We start from the raw sequence: 16,354 nt of genomic DNA on the forward strand, positions 1-16,354 counted from the left end.
TCTCTTAAAAATTAAAATGATATTAGACATGATTTTCAAAGTGTTTGTTAGTGAAAAGTAAAAGATTGTCTGGGGCACATTCGGGTCAGAAAAGAAGCATAAGGATATACTGACAAAATGATTTAGTCACTTGATTCACATAGACAGGGAGCGTATATATGGATGTTTCTGAACTACCCCCCTTCACTTAAAGTAAAATCAAGGCAAGCCATCCATCCATGTAAAAACAGGGTCTTTAACCTAGCTAAGGAAGACTACTGACTTACAGCAATTCTCCAAGGTTTCATGTAGGAGATGCACCAAAACCTACCACCTTGAGATGCCCCAGTTTAATCCTCAGATCTGTTGTCCACCCGGTTTGTGCACTGCCACTGAGCTGTGGCCCTTCCCCACTTTATCTATTAGCCTTGTTATGCAAGTGATAACTGTAGGTCACTAAATGCCTTATTCTATTTCAGAGGTCAGACTAAGTGATTTCAGTTATTTCCATCCTGACCTTCAGATTGCTGATTCTTTGACTATGCCTTACAGCATATTAAAATCTCAAGAGGTACACAGATATTTTTTTTTTGTAAAGCAGCAGCCTCAAAACTGCTTCTATGTAGAAAATTTGCACATCTGTTGAGAGATGATACCCAGATGCAAATTCTGAGCCAATGCCAAAAAAAAAAAAAAGACCATTACAAAGTAGAATCACAGTTTTAGTGCTTTGGAATTGTGCAGAGTCTGAGTTCTAAATTTATATATGTCATCATTTTTGCCTAGTTTGTTTACCACTTTATCTCCTTTTCCAGTGTGTGTGTGTGTGTGTGTGTGTGAGAGAGAGAATGTGTGTGAAGATATATATCAGCATACTATACATAATAACGCCAGTCAATTGTCTGGAGCATTGGAGTGCTCAACACATTTCACACATGTATTTATTTGTTACATGAGAGCACTGTTTCTGGAAAGGCACAGGAATCTGCAGTGGTCTCCTAACTCAAGGGTGGGGGTGCCCTTAGATGAGATGGATTATTTAGATCATTTCAAGCTTGCTTCAGGCCTAGTTATAGTACAGAGTCAGCTTTGGTCACCTTGGTGGATGACGTAAGCTGAGAACTGGGCAGGAGGAATGTATTCTTGCCAGTTCTGCTGGACATCAGCATATTTCATTAACATTAGTCATGGTATTCTCCTGAGCTGCCTTGCTAGGATGGGAATTGGAAATACTGTTTTACAGTTGCTTCCTTCCTGGGGAAATGCAGTGGGGCTGGAGGGCTACTGTTTGACACCTTAGCCATTGGTCTGTGAGTTCCTTTATGCTTGGCTTTGTCCGCATACTATTTTAAAATATGCATGAAACCACTGGGAGAGCTTGTCTGGATTTTTAGGGTCCAATGCCATCAATGTGCTGATGACACTCCACTCTCTTTCTCCTTTCCACCTCACTCCAAGGAATCTGTTTTGGTAATGTCTTCACTAATGGATTGAATGAGGGTACAGAGAGTGAAACTTAATCGAAACAAGGCATAGGTAATCCTAGTCAGTCAAAAGGTGATCAGGAAATAAGGATTCAGGCTGTGCTGGAAGGAGTTACACTCCATCTGAAGACTCAGGTTCTCATCTAAGGTGTAACCTAGACATAAGTCTCAGCCTAAAAGTTTAGGTTTTGCAGTGGCCAGGAATTCATTTGCAAAGTTAAAGCTTGTGCGTCAGCTGTATTCATTCATAGAAACACCTGATCTGGTTGTGGTGGCAGATTCCTGTGTTAAAATTATCTTTAAATTTCTGTAACACACTCTACATGGGACTTTGTTTGAAGAGTGCTTGGAAACTTCAGCAGGTCCAAAAACCTACAGCCAGACTGTTGACTTGGGCTGGTTATAGAGAGCATACCTTTCCTTGTCACAAAAGCTCTACTGGCTATTGGTCATTTTCCAGGCATAATTCTAAGTGCAAGCTTTGATTGATAAACTCCTATAGAGCTCAGATCCAGATTATTTGAAAGACTCTATGCTCCCACAGAAACCTGCTCAGTTTTTGAGATTGACAGAGGAAGCCCTCCTATCAATCTCACCATATCTAGTGGGGAAACGTCCCTTCTCAGTGGCTGCTTTCAGGCCTAGGAAATTCCTTCCTTAGGCTGAACTAGCCTTCTCCATGGTGTCCTTCTGGTAGCAGATGAAGATATTTATGTTTTAACTGGCCTTTGGGAACTGTTATGGAGAAATGACTTTTATTATTTCTGCTGCAAGGCTCTTTATTTCATTTCTTTTCATTTTTTGCTTTTTAATTGATGTAATTGATATATTTTTCATTGTTTTTTAATTTCATTGATAGTGTCATTACATTTCAGTTTTTTATGCTTTATTAAGAACTGCTTTTAATTCTACTGTAGCTGCTTTAATTTTTGAAAGCCTCTTTGAATCACAGGTTGGGGAGAAAAGGCAAGACATAAATCAATTGGTAAAATTATAATTATAGTTACAGCCTTCCTTTCCTTCCAAGAATTCAAGGCAGCAGAGAGGGTTCTCTTCCAACTCTGGGAACCTGATCAAGCTGAGAAACAGTCAATGGTCCCAACTCACCCATTGAATTTTATAGTTCATTAGAGACTTGAACTGGAATCTCCAAGTTCAATACTTTAACAATGAATACACCACAGCGGCTCTCACACCACATCAGAAAGGGATAGTATCAGTATTCTCATTATTACTTCAGTAATCTCTGTAACAGATCCATAAATAACTCTAACACTAACAACAATAGATGCTATTATTCTATAATATAAACACTAGTACAGAGTGGTGTAATGGTTTGAGCACTGCAGACCAGGGTTCAAATCCCCACTTAGCCATGAGAACCCACTATGTGACCTTGAGCAAGTCACACTCTCTCGGCCTCAGAGTATGGCAATGGCAATGGCAAACCCCTTCTGAAGAAACTTGCCAAGAAAGGTTCACCTTAGGGTTGCCATAAGTTGGAAATGACTTGAAGCCATACAACAACAAACAGTTAAGTCATACAATCAGAATGGTGTAGTGGTTTGAGTGTTGAACTAGATTACTGGGAGGCCAGGTCCAAATCCCCACTCAGTCATGGTTTTTATGGAGTTCATATGATTAGCAGAAGCACACAAGCCCACCTAGTAAGATTCAAAACTGTATGGGAAATTGCTCCTAGCTCAGTCTTTACCATCATTATAACTCACTCTGAGTCAGTATGCAAAGGGATATCCTAGCACTTTTCAGACTGACAGAGAAAGAGGTTGGTAGCATAAACTTTCCTAGACTTGAGTCTCTGACATCTTATGCTGCCATGTTCTTTTTCTCAGTTAGTCTCAAAGGTGCTATAAGATCACTTTGCATACTGATCCAGATTAACATGGCTATGTCTTTGAATTCACTCTAGGTTCTAAGAAAGCCAGCATGTCTCTAACACATTGAGTGTTAGACTACAACTCTGGAGATCAGGGTTCAATTTCCTACTCAACCATGGCACCCACTAGGTGACATTGGGAGAGTCACACATGCTCAAACCCAGAAAACTCAATGAAAGGTTTGACTTAGGGTCACCATAAGTCTAAAACTGCTTGAAGGTACACGACAACAACCACCACCATCACCTTCCTATCATAACCTGATATTCAAACCACCACATCATGCTGGCTTTCTGAGCTCATTTTTCATCAACCTAACCCGTCTCTGATTAAGGACATCTCTGAAATGTAATGAAAAGAGGAGTTCACATTTTCTAGAGATATCTCAGAAACTGTTTAATAAAAATGCATAAAAATCATATGCAAACAAGTATTTAGAAATTTTACCTCCTTTCTTCTTTCCCTTCTCTCTTTCATATACAAAATAAAACTAAGGTTCTGCTTTTTACCACCTTGTTCCTGAGATCTTTCTCCCTTTTTATCCAGCCCAGCTTTCTAAGAAGCTTCTCTAAAGTTCCTTCTCCATAAGAAGTTCAGCAATGGCAGCAAGCAGACATTTGATCTTGTCCTGTGAAATGCAGCTCTGGAAAAATGTTGGGTATGTTACTAGGGAGCATTAGCCACTAATGATTCCCATGACAACTGGGCAGTGAATCTCCCCCAGGTTTTAATCCAAGTTTTAAAAGAGCTATCCAAGGTGCTGAATCTATTTGGAGAAAGAGTTTAGCCTGTCTCTTATTTTAGCACTACAAACACCACACATACAGTGATACCCTTTTTGTGAGCCTGTATGTGTGCTTCCATAACAAACTATAGCAATAATGCAATAGCAACTGCCCTCACTTCCTTCGGATAGACTATCGATATCTTCCTTTTAAAAGGATGGTGCTGATTGTACCCTGGACCATTATCCAGGATATCCTCAGACTCTAATAAGAGAGACTACACCTTTGCCTTTGCCTTAGACTCACAGAAGCACAAAGCAGCCCAGCTATGAAAACGCAGCACAAATGAGAGAACCTTTCTCCAGTCTGTCATTTAATAAGAATAATAAAAAATAAAAATTCCTAATAACTATCTTATCCAGTTACCCGTAATAATTTTAGCAATTTCCATGAAATGTTGATTGTTTATATCATCATCATTATCATCATCATTACTTGCTTGGATTATAATTGGTTGCAATATTATTTTAGGATAATATGTTGAAATATAAATTCTGTATGATAATTCCATTGCTCTGTAGCTGTAGACTGGTGGCTCCCAAAATTCAGTTCTTTGGGTATTTTGCACCTCATTTCCCAGCAGGAAAGGAAAGGAGATGGTGGCATCTTGCCCTTCCCAACAGATTAAGGCAAAAGCAAAATGCTGCAGGTTTTCCTAGCTTGTGTATTCTCCCTCATTAATAACATTTGCCAGCTTGACCTCACTGTCATGTTGACCACACATTTCCTGATTGACATCTGTGAGATGTTGGAGGATATGTCATTATAGAACCATCCTCAGTCATACTATTCAATTTAAAATAAATGTATGGGGAGTCACTTTTTTTCCCTAACAAAACTCTGGAAGCCTTTAAGAGCTTAATACAAAAATTCATCAGATTAAGTATTTCTCAGTACTGTGTATCTATGCTAGGAAAACTTTCGGAAGCAAAGACTCGCCTGCTTTGTTGTTAATAATATTTATATATTGAATTCAGTGCTGCAAAATGACACCCAAAGTGGCTAATAGATCATCAAGGATAAAGCCACATATCAAATTCATTACATCAGCATAGAAAAGAAATAAATAAAAAGAAAATAAGAAAAAAGCACAGTTGTAACATATTTGCAAATTCAGCAGTCAGTGTAGCAATAAATCCTTAATAACCTGTTTTTGAAAAAACAAACAAACCCTTCTTGTATAATCATGCAAAGAGATCTTATAGTGCCTTGAAAGAAGTTGTAGCATAAGCTTCCATAGCCTTGGTCTGCTTCCTCAGATGCATATCTAACTTCGTTTATAATTTACAGCATAACTCAGAGTCTCCCAAACTGTCTTCAAGATGCACAACACCCATCATCCACTTAATTCTAACACACCAAATCTAGACTGATAAAGTTCACTGTCAACTCTTTAAAGTGAGACCAGAAACTATCAGAGCATATATCTACACAACAGAAATAATGCAGCTTGATACCACTTTAATTGCAATAGCTCCGTCCTAGAAAATCCTGGGATTTGTAGTTTCATGAGGCACCAATGTAGTGAAGGCTAAAATACCTTGTAAAGCTACAAATCCCAGGATTCCATAGGATGAAGCTTCAGCACTTAAAGTGGTGTCAAACTGCATTATTTCTACAGTGTAGGTATACTCAGAAAAACAATGGAGAAGAGCTAAATCTGACAAGACTATTAAGTCTTACTACTTATTCTTGTCAACAGATGATTTGCTGATAAGCTGCAGATTCAGACCTATATGCAATATAACATCTATATGGAAATCCTTGTGAAGGTGGTGATGAACCAGTTGCCAGCACTTTGCAATATGTGGCTCTCCAGACATTGATGCACTACTACTACTACTACTACTACTACTATTGTCATCCCCACCCTGGACTATGCTGGCTAGAATTAATAAAAGTGGCAATCCAACAATTTCTAGAAGGCCACAAGTTGTCCATTCCTACTCTGTGCAATTATTTTCATCACCAACATTCAGTTTTTCTTCCTGGCCAAAACCCAGCTAGCTATTTCTATCAAACATACTGCTTTGTTAGGGCTTTATGTAAAATGGACAAAGCCATTTCAGAAGTTTAATTACACAGATAAATTACATAGAGTGTTTTACTTTTAAAAATTACCCTTTCTCTCATCTTATCAAGTTCTCTCAGTTCAGCTCAAATTCTAGGGTGGTGACTTGGTTGCATCAAGTCAAGTTTATGCCATAGCAAAGCTACTACCTTTAAAGTACTACAGATCTAATTATTGCTTTGATACTTGCACAGACCTGTCCTCTTCAAAGGATGTTGTACAATATATCATAGCACTTGCCTCTTTAATGACAGTGTATATAATTCCAACTGTAATACGTATAATTAAAGAGTCTGTTCATCTGTCTGAATACACAATATGCAAATACACATGCATGATCACTGGGTTACCAAATTTAATGTGTTATCCAATGAGAATAAAATCAAGACCATACTAAGGTATTGGACCTGATCCATCAGCTACACTGGATACTTCCCAAACTTGTGTTGTTGTTGTTGTGTGCCTTCAAGTGGTTTCTGATTTACAGCAATTTTAAGATGAACCTATCATGGGAATAGTCTCAATCTCACAACAAGATTTGTTCACAGTGCGTTTGCTTTTGCCAACCTCTGAGGCTGAGAGAGTGTGATTTGCCCAAGGCCATGCAGTGAATTTTAATGGCTCAGTGATAATTAGAACCCTAGTCTCCCAGAATCCTAGTCCAACATTCAAGCCACTATACCACACTGGCTTGATTTCTGGATTTTGTTTTAATTTAATGCTGGCTGTTTGCAGTAATAAATAAAATGAATGGATTTTTTTTTAATTTGAGGGGTTGTTCTAGAATATACCATTATAAGCTAATTTAATATTTAGTTTGACATCCTAAATATTTACATTCAAATAATTCCCTGTTCCTTCTATGTAACATAGGACTTTTAAAATAAATTTGTGCTGCCCTCTTCCCTGGAAGTATTGACTTGGAAATTTGACTTTTTAAAAGCTGTTTTATTATCAGTGTAACCTTGGAGGCATGTAAGCTTATGTTTACTGACATTTACATTATACTGGACCCTGGGGGGAAAAGATGGAAGAGATCTGGGAACAAATTAGAGTAAACCAACACGTAACCCATGATGGTTATACCCTCAAGTGATAACTTGAACATCTGAATGGAACATCACATACAAAGTGGCTCACAACTTTCACAAATGCAATATTTTGCTTTCCACATCCAGCTTGTGGTAATTAAATAAATCCGCAGAAATAAAGAAGCACTAGATGATGTATGAAGGCTGAAATTCCCCCAAAGCACCAGATCTCAGCTGATCTTGAAAGCTAAGCAGGGCGAGCCCTGGTTAGTACTTGGATGGAAGACCACCAAAACATATCAAGTGCTGTAGGCTACATTACAGAGGAACTAGCAAAACCACCTCTAAGTATTCCTTGCCTAAGAAAAACCTATGAAATTCATGGGGTCCCCATAGGTTGACAGGCAATTTGAAGGCACATACACACAGAAATTATGTGTAAGCACATCCCATTTCAGTCCAGTACCCTTTTTATCACATATTGCCCTCACTTAGCTTTTAACTTCTTCCTTGTGACATATTAAATACTTTATAAATGACCCCAGTATAAGCAAAGTTGGTTCATAATGTTTTAAACAGGGCTTCCTTAGTTCTGGTGAGATGAAAGGGCCTGCACTTATGTCTTAACAGAATTAGGTAGATGAAGCTATTCCTGGAATAAGGTGGAAAACACTTTTGTTGTTGTGTGTCTTCAAGTTATTTCTGACTTATGGTGACCCTAAAGTGAACCTATCATGGGGTTTTCTTGGCAAGATTTATTCAGAGGACGTTGCTATTGCCTAGTTTCTCTGTGGCTGAGAGTGTGTGATTTGCTCAAGGTCACACAGTTGATTTCATGGTCAAACTAGGAATTGAACTCTGATCTACAAAACCATAATCCAACACTCAAATCATTATGCCACATTGGGTCTCATGGAAAGCACCTTATCTGAATTATATCTCTTTTCCTCTATGTTGATTTTTTAATGACACAAGAGCAGGGCTATTTGGCAATCTGATCCACTATGCCCAGCATGATTGCTACACTGTATTAAACAAAAACATATCCCCACAATTGCCAATAAATTAAAACCATTACCCATTTATGGCGTGTGTGTATATGTGAGTATTATGTTGTACAGAAATACTTTAGAAGCACATAGTTATGCTAGATTTTCCTGCTCTGGTCTTATTGTGTCCTGATCTTGAAATGGCTCCTGTGGCACAAAAGGAAAACTCAAGTGAGTGATATTCTGAGTTTGAATCCATTCTTAAAGCTAGAGGAGGCCACATTGGATGCCTGGAGTAGGCAATCTTAAACAGAAGAGAAGGGAAAGGATATCTATTGAATAAATGCAGATGTAAGAGCAGTCATTTATTTTCTTCAGGGCAGTGTGATTCTGAGAGACAGGTTTTCAAATAACAAATAATTAGAAGGTACCTCCAAAATTCCTAGAATTATTAAAGAGAAGCTATGCCTAATGGTACAATGATTTGATGAACCCTACATTTTCATAGCACATATTCCTGTGAGTAATGTGGGGTGTAGGTAAGTAATGTACACTTTTAAGAACAAGGTACTCTACACATCCTCAGAAGAACTTACATCTTGGTTTCTGCTAGACTTTTTTTAGGGTCAAGTTGTGGAAGAGAAAACAAATTGTTAAATTGGATCCTGCCAGGAAAGCCCTCTGCTTAAATTATTATTCTCCCTCATCCAATCCTTCTCTCTAAACATGTGGCCACATTTTGTCCCTATCATCTTGACTTGTAAAATCCTGCTTTCCCTGCCTGTGGTGGTGAAGATGATCACAATACCAGTCAGAGCTGCAGGGTGATCTATAAAGAAGGGTTTGAGTTCTCCCACTGGTGGAAACTGAATTGCTTAGGGGAGCAATGTAATTTTAAAAAAAAAGCTGGTAAGGGCTGGAAGGAGGGAGGGAGAGGACAGCTACTCCACTGGCCACTGACCTCTGAGTGCCCTCACTTAATGAATTCAGATAGACAAAAGCCACAGACTTGGGAAAGGGTGTGTGGCATGGCTGCAGCATCTCTCACCCAAGAGGGATATCTGCATCTGAGGAAGTAGGCCCAAGTCTAGGAAAGCTCATGCTACCACCTTCTTTCTTTCAGTTAGTCTCAAAGGTGCTACAAGATCCATTTGCAGATTGATTTTACAGACTAACATGGCTATATCTTTGAATTCTCCCCAGAGTACCAGTTCAAACTGACCAGACGTTGTGCTTTCTTTCTAACCAGAGAGAAAACCCAGCACAAATAAAGAAAGATTGGGGGGGGGGGGGGGGAAAGACAGAAAGGAGGAAGGGAGCCCTGCTGTAGCATAAGCTAAGGTCTGATTTTTAACACCTTTGCTAGATGAAGAAGAAACCAGTGGGGCTTTGAAAGCTTGCAACTTGTATTTTATGCATTTGGATTGGCCCAATAAAGGTATCACTATTTGGTGGATTTTGGATGCTATTGTACCTAAGCTAAGGAAGGCATGGTTTGGGGAGCATGCTGCCCTCAGGGAAGTTGCAACACAGATGCACAGTCTTTTGGTGTGGGGGTGTGTCTATGCTTGATCCTAGCCAGGCATTCTTCCATCCCACCCTTTGTCCTGCCGCAAAACCACAGGCCTTACTAATCAAACTCCTATTTTGCACATCTTGCTAGCAAATCTTCAGAGGAGAAAGAGCAGCTGGGAAGCCCATTTAAGAAACACAACCCCCACCCCACCCCGCATTTGAAAGCATGTGCCATTATTATACATTTTTATTTTTTTTAAAACACCACAACTAACATCATCTATTCCCCTTCCCAAAGTAGCCTTGTTTCAGCAGGCACAACAAAGGATCAATTTTGCCATGCATGACATCTGATGAAGAGGACAAATGTCCACAGGAGGTTATGGTCCAACAACACAAGTTTAAAATGGCACAAGTCTCCAGAGCATGAGAGAGTCCACTTATCCAAAGAGTAATCCTGTTTATTTTGACAATCCTTTAACAATATTTTGACTTCTCCCAGTGGCTGAAAAGGCCTGGTTGGTTGGTTGGTTGGTTGGTTAGTTTGCCTTTCTTCCAAGTTTCTTTTCTGCCTTTTTAATGAACCCGTATGGTTATTTGAATGCATGGCCAGCGATGACAAGGAATGCTCTTAAACAACACTTGTACCTAGGTGCAAGTTAACCTTGGACAGAGCCAAGAAATCAGTTGAGGCTGGCTGGGAGACAGGAATCTCTCCCCTTATCTCTGGAAATTGCACCCCTTGAGAGGACATGAGATTGAAAGGATGAACAAACCACACACAAAAATAATCTAAATGCAATAAATCATCAAGCTCCACATGATCCAATGAGCCCCTTCTTCTCTGCTCCCTCCCTTCTACACACACACATGGTGAGGTTCTGAGGAAGGAAAATGTGGCCTCTCTAGACGGGAATTCATCAGTCTGGAACGTAGCCCGCAGGTGAAACTATTACTCTATCAGCTTCTCCCCCTGCCCACATCTTTCTTACTTTCCACCCTCCCTTCTCTCAAAAAGGCCTCTGGGTATGGAGTTACTTCTGGAAGTCAGTGGCTGGAGTGGAGTCTCAACTGACTGAAACCATGGAGAGTCCTTTTCAAAGTAAGGCAAGGAGCAACCACAACAACTGGGGCTCAGGGTTTGGGGCTTGGAAGCTGTGCTTCCTCCCTTGAAAGCCTGGAAGGCTCTAGATGGAGGGGGCACTGTAGTTAGCCCAGCAGTGAAAAATGTGTATGCTGCACATGCTCAGACACCACATGGCTTCCCCACATTGCTGAATTCCAAGTCCTCCCACTGCAAATGGCTTCTGTGGTGGCAGGAGGGGGTATTAAATGTAATTATGGGTTTCTTGATTTTATCGGAGAGGAGGCTCTTCCAATGATAAGGTAAACTTCAAAAGGCAAGTTATCAACAGTCCTGCTGTTTTTGAGATACCTCTTGGTCATTCTACCAAATGGGACTCTAGATTTTTGTCCCCAAGAAGCTGTGTGGACATGGGGTGCATCTACACAGTAGAAATAATGCAGTTTGACACCACTTTAACTGCCATGGCTCCATCCTACAGAATCTTGGAATTTGCAGTTTTGTGAGTCACCAGCATTCTTTGGCAGAGAAGGCTGAAGACTTGGTAAAACTACAAATCCCAGGATTCCATAAACTGGAGCTACAGCTCTTAAAGTGGTGTCAAGATGCATTATGTCTACACTGTAGGTGCACTGGGGAAGTCAGGGAGACCAGGTTTCCAATCTCTATCAGGCCACAGAAACTCAGTGGCTGACCTTGAGCCAGTCACACTCTCAGGCTTAGAACAAGGCAAGGGGAAACCCCCTCTGAAGAAATCTGACCAAGAAAACCCCATTACAGAGTCTTCCTAAACTGGAAACTATTTCAAGGCACACCACCACAACTACAAGCTTCCACCCCCTCAGATCCTGTCCTAAGGACACTAATGCTTCTCTGAGCAATGTTTATATTTTAGATAAACAATAACATCCAAAATCCACAAAACAGTGATACCTTTATTGGATCAACCAAAATGCATAAAATATGTAATGCAAGCTTTCGAAGCTCCACCGGCTTCTTCATCAGACAAAGGTGCTTAAAAATAATACAGGAGAAACAGTAGATGAAGTGACTCACAGGCCTGCATTTCATCAAGATGTTGGAGCCAGTCTGAGTATGGAGGAGTATCTGTGCATGCAGCCCAGTCCTCCTTCTGTCCTTGTGGTACTGGGAAACAAAGTATTTTTAAAAGTTTAGGAAATTTAAATTCTATTAGCAAAACAAAAGGGGACTTCCTAAGAGATCCAGGATGTCTCAAGCCCTTAGATATACATTTTAAATACAGTAATCTATAGTGATATCCTTGCTAGAAAGTCACCATAATCTGAGTATAGGACTCTTTCTGAAGATGTTAATTATTAACATCTGTCCATCTGTCCTACAATGCAAGCCTAGGCAAGTCTTGGAGCAGACTTTTCCACTGTTAACTCTGTAAGTAAGGCCTACAGGGAGCCTAACTTGGAAAGTAAAACTAGAACCAGTCTTCAGGTATCTTTCCCTTTCTCAGGAGTTTCATGGCCTTTCAATACTCTGAGGAAGCTACCTGCCTGGCTGCAGCAAGAGCTGCCTTTTCTTGATGTCTGGGTTTTAAAGCCAGGATCCTCACCACTATTCCTGAGATAGTCAGAGGTTCCCTCCTAAAAAGGCTGGTTAAAGCAGCTTGAATTGTCCGAAGGCTCGCCATTCAATGAGGATCTAGGATTGACTCTCTCTTCTACCGGCAATCTCAGATCACTTCATGGATGAAGGGCCGCACCGTTATTTACTGTGTATTTTAATGCTTTTATAATATTTTATTGTCACTGTTGGTTTTATGTGTTCTTTCAGTTGTGTTTGTACCGCACCTGAACTTTGAGGAGACAGGAAAGAATTAATTAATTAATTAATTAATTGGGGAAAACAACATTCCTTTTATTGTTGGGGCAGGTCACAGTGAAAATCATCCAGGTTTAGGGACAGACAAGGAGACAGTCGAAAGGAAGATAACCCAACGGAATTATCTGGGCCAGGAAATATGAGGAAGCCAACCCTCCTGGTACATTTAAACATATAACAATGGTGAAATATAAGGTGAGGGTTTTGTTTGGTTTGGTCATGTTCCACCTGGGAGAAAGGGGGAATATATTACCTCAGAAATGATCTTCATCCACTTCTGATGGTGAAATCAAGATCGAGTGTCTCTGAGAACACACAAACACACAGTTCACTCCCTTTCTTTCTTTCTTTCTTTCTTTCTTTCATTCATTACAACTTCCTCCTTTCCTTTCCCTAGTATTTCCCAACCTTTCGAAAACAAATAATTGTTGGAGCCTTGGAGGATTCTGCTGGCCTCCTGACAGATCTCCAGCAGCCTCCTCCAGCAACAACGCCACACACGTGCTTTCACTTTGGGACCTTCTTCCAAGGAAAGGCCTCCTCCTCCTCCAGACCGCTGCCTCCTGGAGCCCAGAGGCGGTGAGGCTGAAACCCCTGGACTGAGCTGCACCTCTCTTCCCAGCCCTGCGCGGTGGGGCTTTAACCGCATTTGGTCTCCATCCACTAAACCAAAGAAGCCAGGGGATTTAAAAGTAATTTTAAAAAATAACACAAAATCGGCATATACTAAACCAGGGGTGAGCAAACTACAAACCAAGGCTGTTTCTATCCAGACTTTTATCTGCCAAACAGGGAGAAAGAGAAAGCAGGAGCTCTGTCTCCTTCCAAATTATTGATATTAGCCACTGGGTGACCTTGGGAAGTCACACATTCTCAGCTCCCAGAAAATCTCGCCTTAAGGTTCACCATAAGTGGGAAATGACTTGAAAGCACACAAGAACAACACATTATTTGACAATCCCTGCAAAAGCTTTTCAGACATAAGACTTCTGATGATGTCCCGATCATCTTCATTACCGCCATCATTTGGCAACCGTACCAAAGTTTTGCTAAAGCCGATTTCTGGCTACTTCGGATTATGCTTGTTCTTCTTGTTATGTACCTTCAAGTCCCCTCCAAATTTATGGTGACCCTAAGACGCGGGGGGGGGGGCGGTCGGGGTAGGATTTGTTCAGAGGAGGTTTGCCATTGCCTTCTCCTGAGGCTGAGAGCATATGGCTTGCCCAAGGTCACCCCAGTGGGTTTCGATTACTACTACTATTATTGTTAGGCAGTCCCTGCAAGCCTCCTGAGGAACCTGGAACAAGAAGTTGGCCCTTGAACACAGCAAAATTGCCCACTCCTTCTCTCAACTGTGGGAAATAACAGCTGCCTGTTTACTAATGTGTAAACAGAAAAAGACTTGAGAATTGCCCACACCTAGTTTAGGCGATTCGCTTCTTTCCCCACCCTCCGTTATAAATAACCCTCAAATCTGTCCTTCTTTTAGCCTAGCCTACCTGTCTGGGCTAGCAGGAAAAATTCTGCAAAGGAAAGGGACTCCAGGGTGGGAGAAGGGACTTTGTAGGCTGCCCTGAGCTCTGTCCTTCATTCCTTAATCCAGTTCTTAAAATCCAGGTTTGTCCAAAGGCCGCGTTCTTCCATTACCTGGACTCTGCAAAGGGTTCATGCTCAGGGGTGCAAGAGCTGAGCAGCTGAGCACTGGCGCTTGTTGGAGGAGACACGCACGTGTGAATGTAACACCACAGAGCAAACAGCTCAGACCAGCCTGCCCCCTGCTTTTCCTCGCAGCCTATTCATGCAGCCTTTTCTGGGAAGCTGGAAGAGCCAACTTCCCCCCCCCCCCTCCCCTCGGTTTCCCCCACTGACCCTCCGCTGTCAAGGGACTGGTCCTAAATCCCCATTGGAAGTCACTTGCCCTTGCCCTGACCCTCCACAGAAGTTGACCCAGAGTCCCTGGCCCAGCCCCTTTGTGCAGGCCTTGAAAGAAGCTGCAAAGGGATGGAAGAAAGCATGGCGGAAGTGGATGGGTGGGAGAGCCAGCCTGGTGGTGTGGTTGGAGTGCTGGGCTGGGACTCTAGTAGGAGAGCTGGGTTCGAATCCTGTTCAGATATGGAAACCTGTAGCAATGGCAAACTTCCTCTGAATACATCTTCATTCTACCCCATAAAAACTGTGATAGGTCCTTTTAGGGTTGCCATACAACTAACTCTGGGCAACTTGTGGCCTTATAGACATGTGGGACAGTATTCCATCATCCCACATGCTTGGCTATGCTGGCTAAGGCTGTTGGGAGCTACAGAGGTGCAACATCTGGCTGGCCAAATTATGGTTAGCCAGTATTCTCATTTGTTTTCCTTGTGGAATCCAACTTTGGGAGAAAGGTGCCATATTAAATAAAAAAATAAATAAACTCAGAGCCAAACCCTTTGGTCAAGATCTTGGATTCTGGTATTTTGTCCAGCACTGCTTTTCCTTAAGACAGGGGAGGGGTGATTTCCTACTAGCTCCACTCATTAAATCTATGTTACTTCCATGTCAAAACAGGAATAATTCCCATGGCATGTAATGAGGCTTAGTCCCAGATAAATGTGAGCCTAAAATATCCTTAAAGTAGAAGAGAGATATTATTACACAAACACACACACACACAGCAGCAGAGGTGTTTTCTAGGCCCCAAACATCAGTGGATTTTGAGTCTGGTCTTATTTCTCTTGCAGATTCAACTCGCTTCCAAACCTGCTTAATAACAAATACCTCAAGCTTAAGGGACCTTTGAACTGAATGCTCCTTGTGGCAATTAATGACCCTCTAACAAGGAATTCACAGCACCCACACAACTATGATACCTAGGGTTCCTTGGGAAAGCTTTGATCATTAAACCATTAAATCACTCTCAGGGCTTTAATATTTGTTATGCGGATGTACCAATTCTCTCACCAGGTGTTAAGTGCTGGAGGTATTGCAAAGGGCAAACAAAGAGGATGGTTCCTTGAGGGTTCATGCCCCAGACCTCAGGTTTTATTCCAGCCAAAGCAAACCAGGCTTCGGTCCCATGATTTCCACTGGAAGGGCCTTAAATACATACTTTAACCTCATCCACTGAAAAGGCCGTTGATGTTGCTTTCAAAGGGAGCTGGGTTATTTACTCAATTTTCATTACCCATTCTCCTGCTTTTGCAAGCAAAAGGGCCCTTATTCCGAACATGGCAAGCAGGTCTTAATCCTCTTAGATTCAGAGACAATTGGGGACACATATAGCACTGTTATTATTTTTAATGACATGCCTTGCTGGGCATTTTAAAAAGTGATGTGGGTTTTCAATGGGACATAAATGTCACACAGTTAAACTTGGGTACGGATTCTTCCTGGCAGGAAAATGCCATTTCTCTATAATGAAGGACAGCCCTCCTTCACCTATCTACCTTAAATATTGTTTGGGGGGGGCACTGATTTCTTCCAAGCATTTCTTCAATCCTCAAGCATTAAGGTGCAGTGAGACATTCAGCGAGACTTGCCCCTCAAGTTTAGGATTGATGCCTTGAAAAGCAGTGGGTATGAGACTTCCCTCTGAGAAAATATGAAGGAGACCAAGCTGTGCTACAGAAAAGAAGGCAGTTGAAATGATCCTCTCAACCAATAATTTGCTGTCCAAAGGTATTTT

At 41.2% G+C, this 16,354-nt stretch overlaps 1 protein-coding gene across 10 annotated transcripts in view; it reads right to left on the reverse strand.

Annotated features, from left to right (window-relative positions):
• Positions 1 to 16,354, reverse strand: part of LOC121920794 (homeobox protein Hox-D3-like) — a 204,290-nt gene that overhangs the window by 83,061 nt on the left and 104,875 nt on the right. For 2 of the 10 annotated variants that reach the window (XM_042447992.1, XM_042447994.1), the window contains exon 2: positions 11,893 to 11,982. The exons of the other annotated variants lie outside the window; for them this stretch is intronic. The gene's annotated coding sequence lies outside the window, so the exon portion shown is untranslated. The remainder of the gene's footprint in view (positions 1 to 11,892; positions 11,983 to 16,354) is intronic. 10 annotated transcript variants of the gene reach the window in all.

Source organism: Sceloporus undulatus, chromosome 2, assembly GCF_019175285.1.
Source record: "Sceloporus undulatus isolate JIND9_A2432 ecotype Alabama chromosome 2, SceUnd_v1.1, whole genome shotgun sequence".
Classification (NCBI taxonomy): domain Eukaryota; kingdom Metazoa; phylum Chordata; class Lepidosauria; order Squamata; family Phrynosomatidae; genus Sceloporus; species Sceloporus undulatus.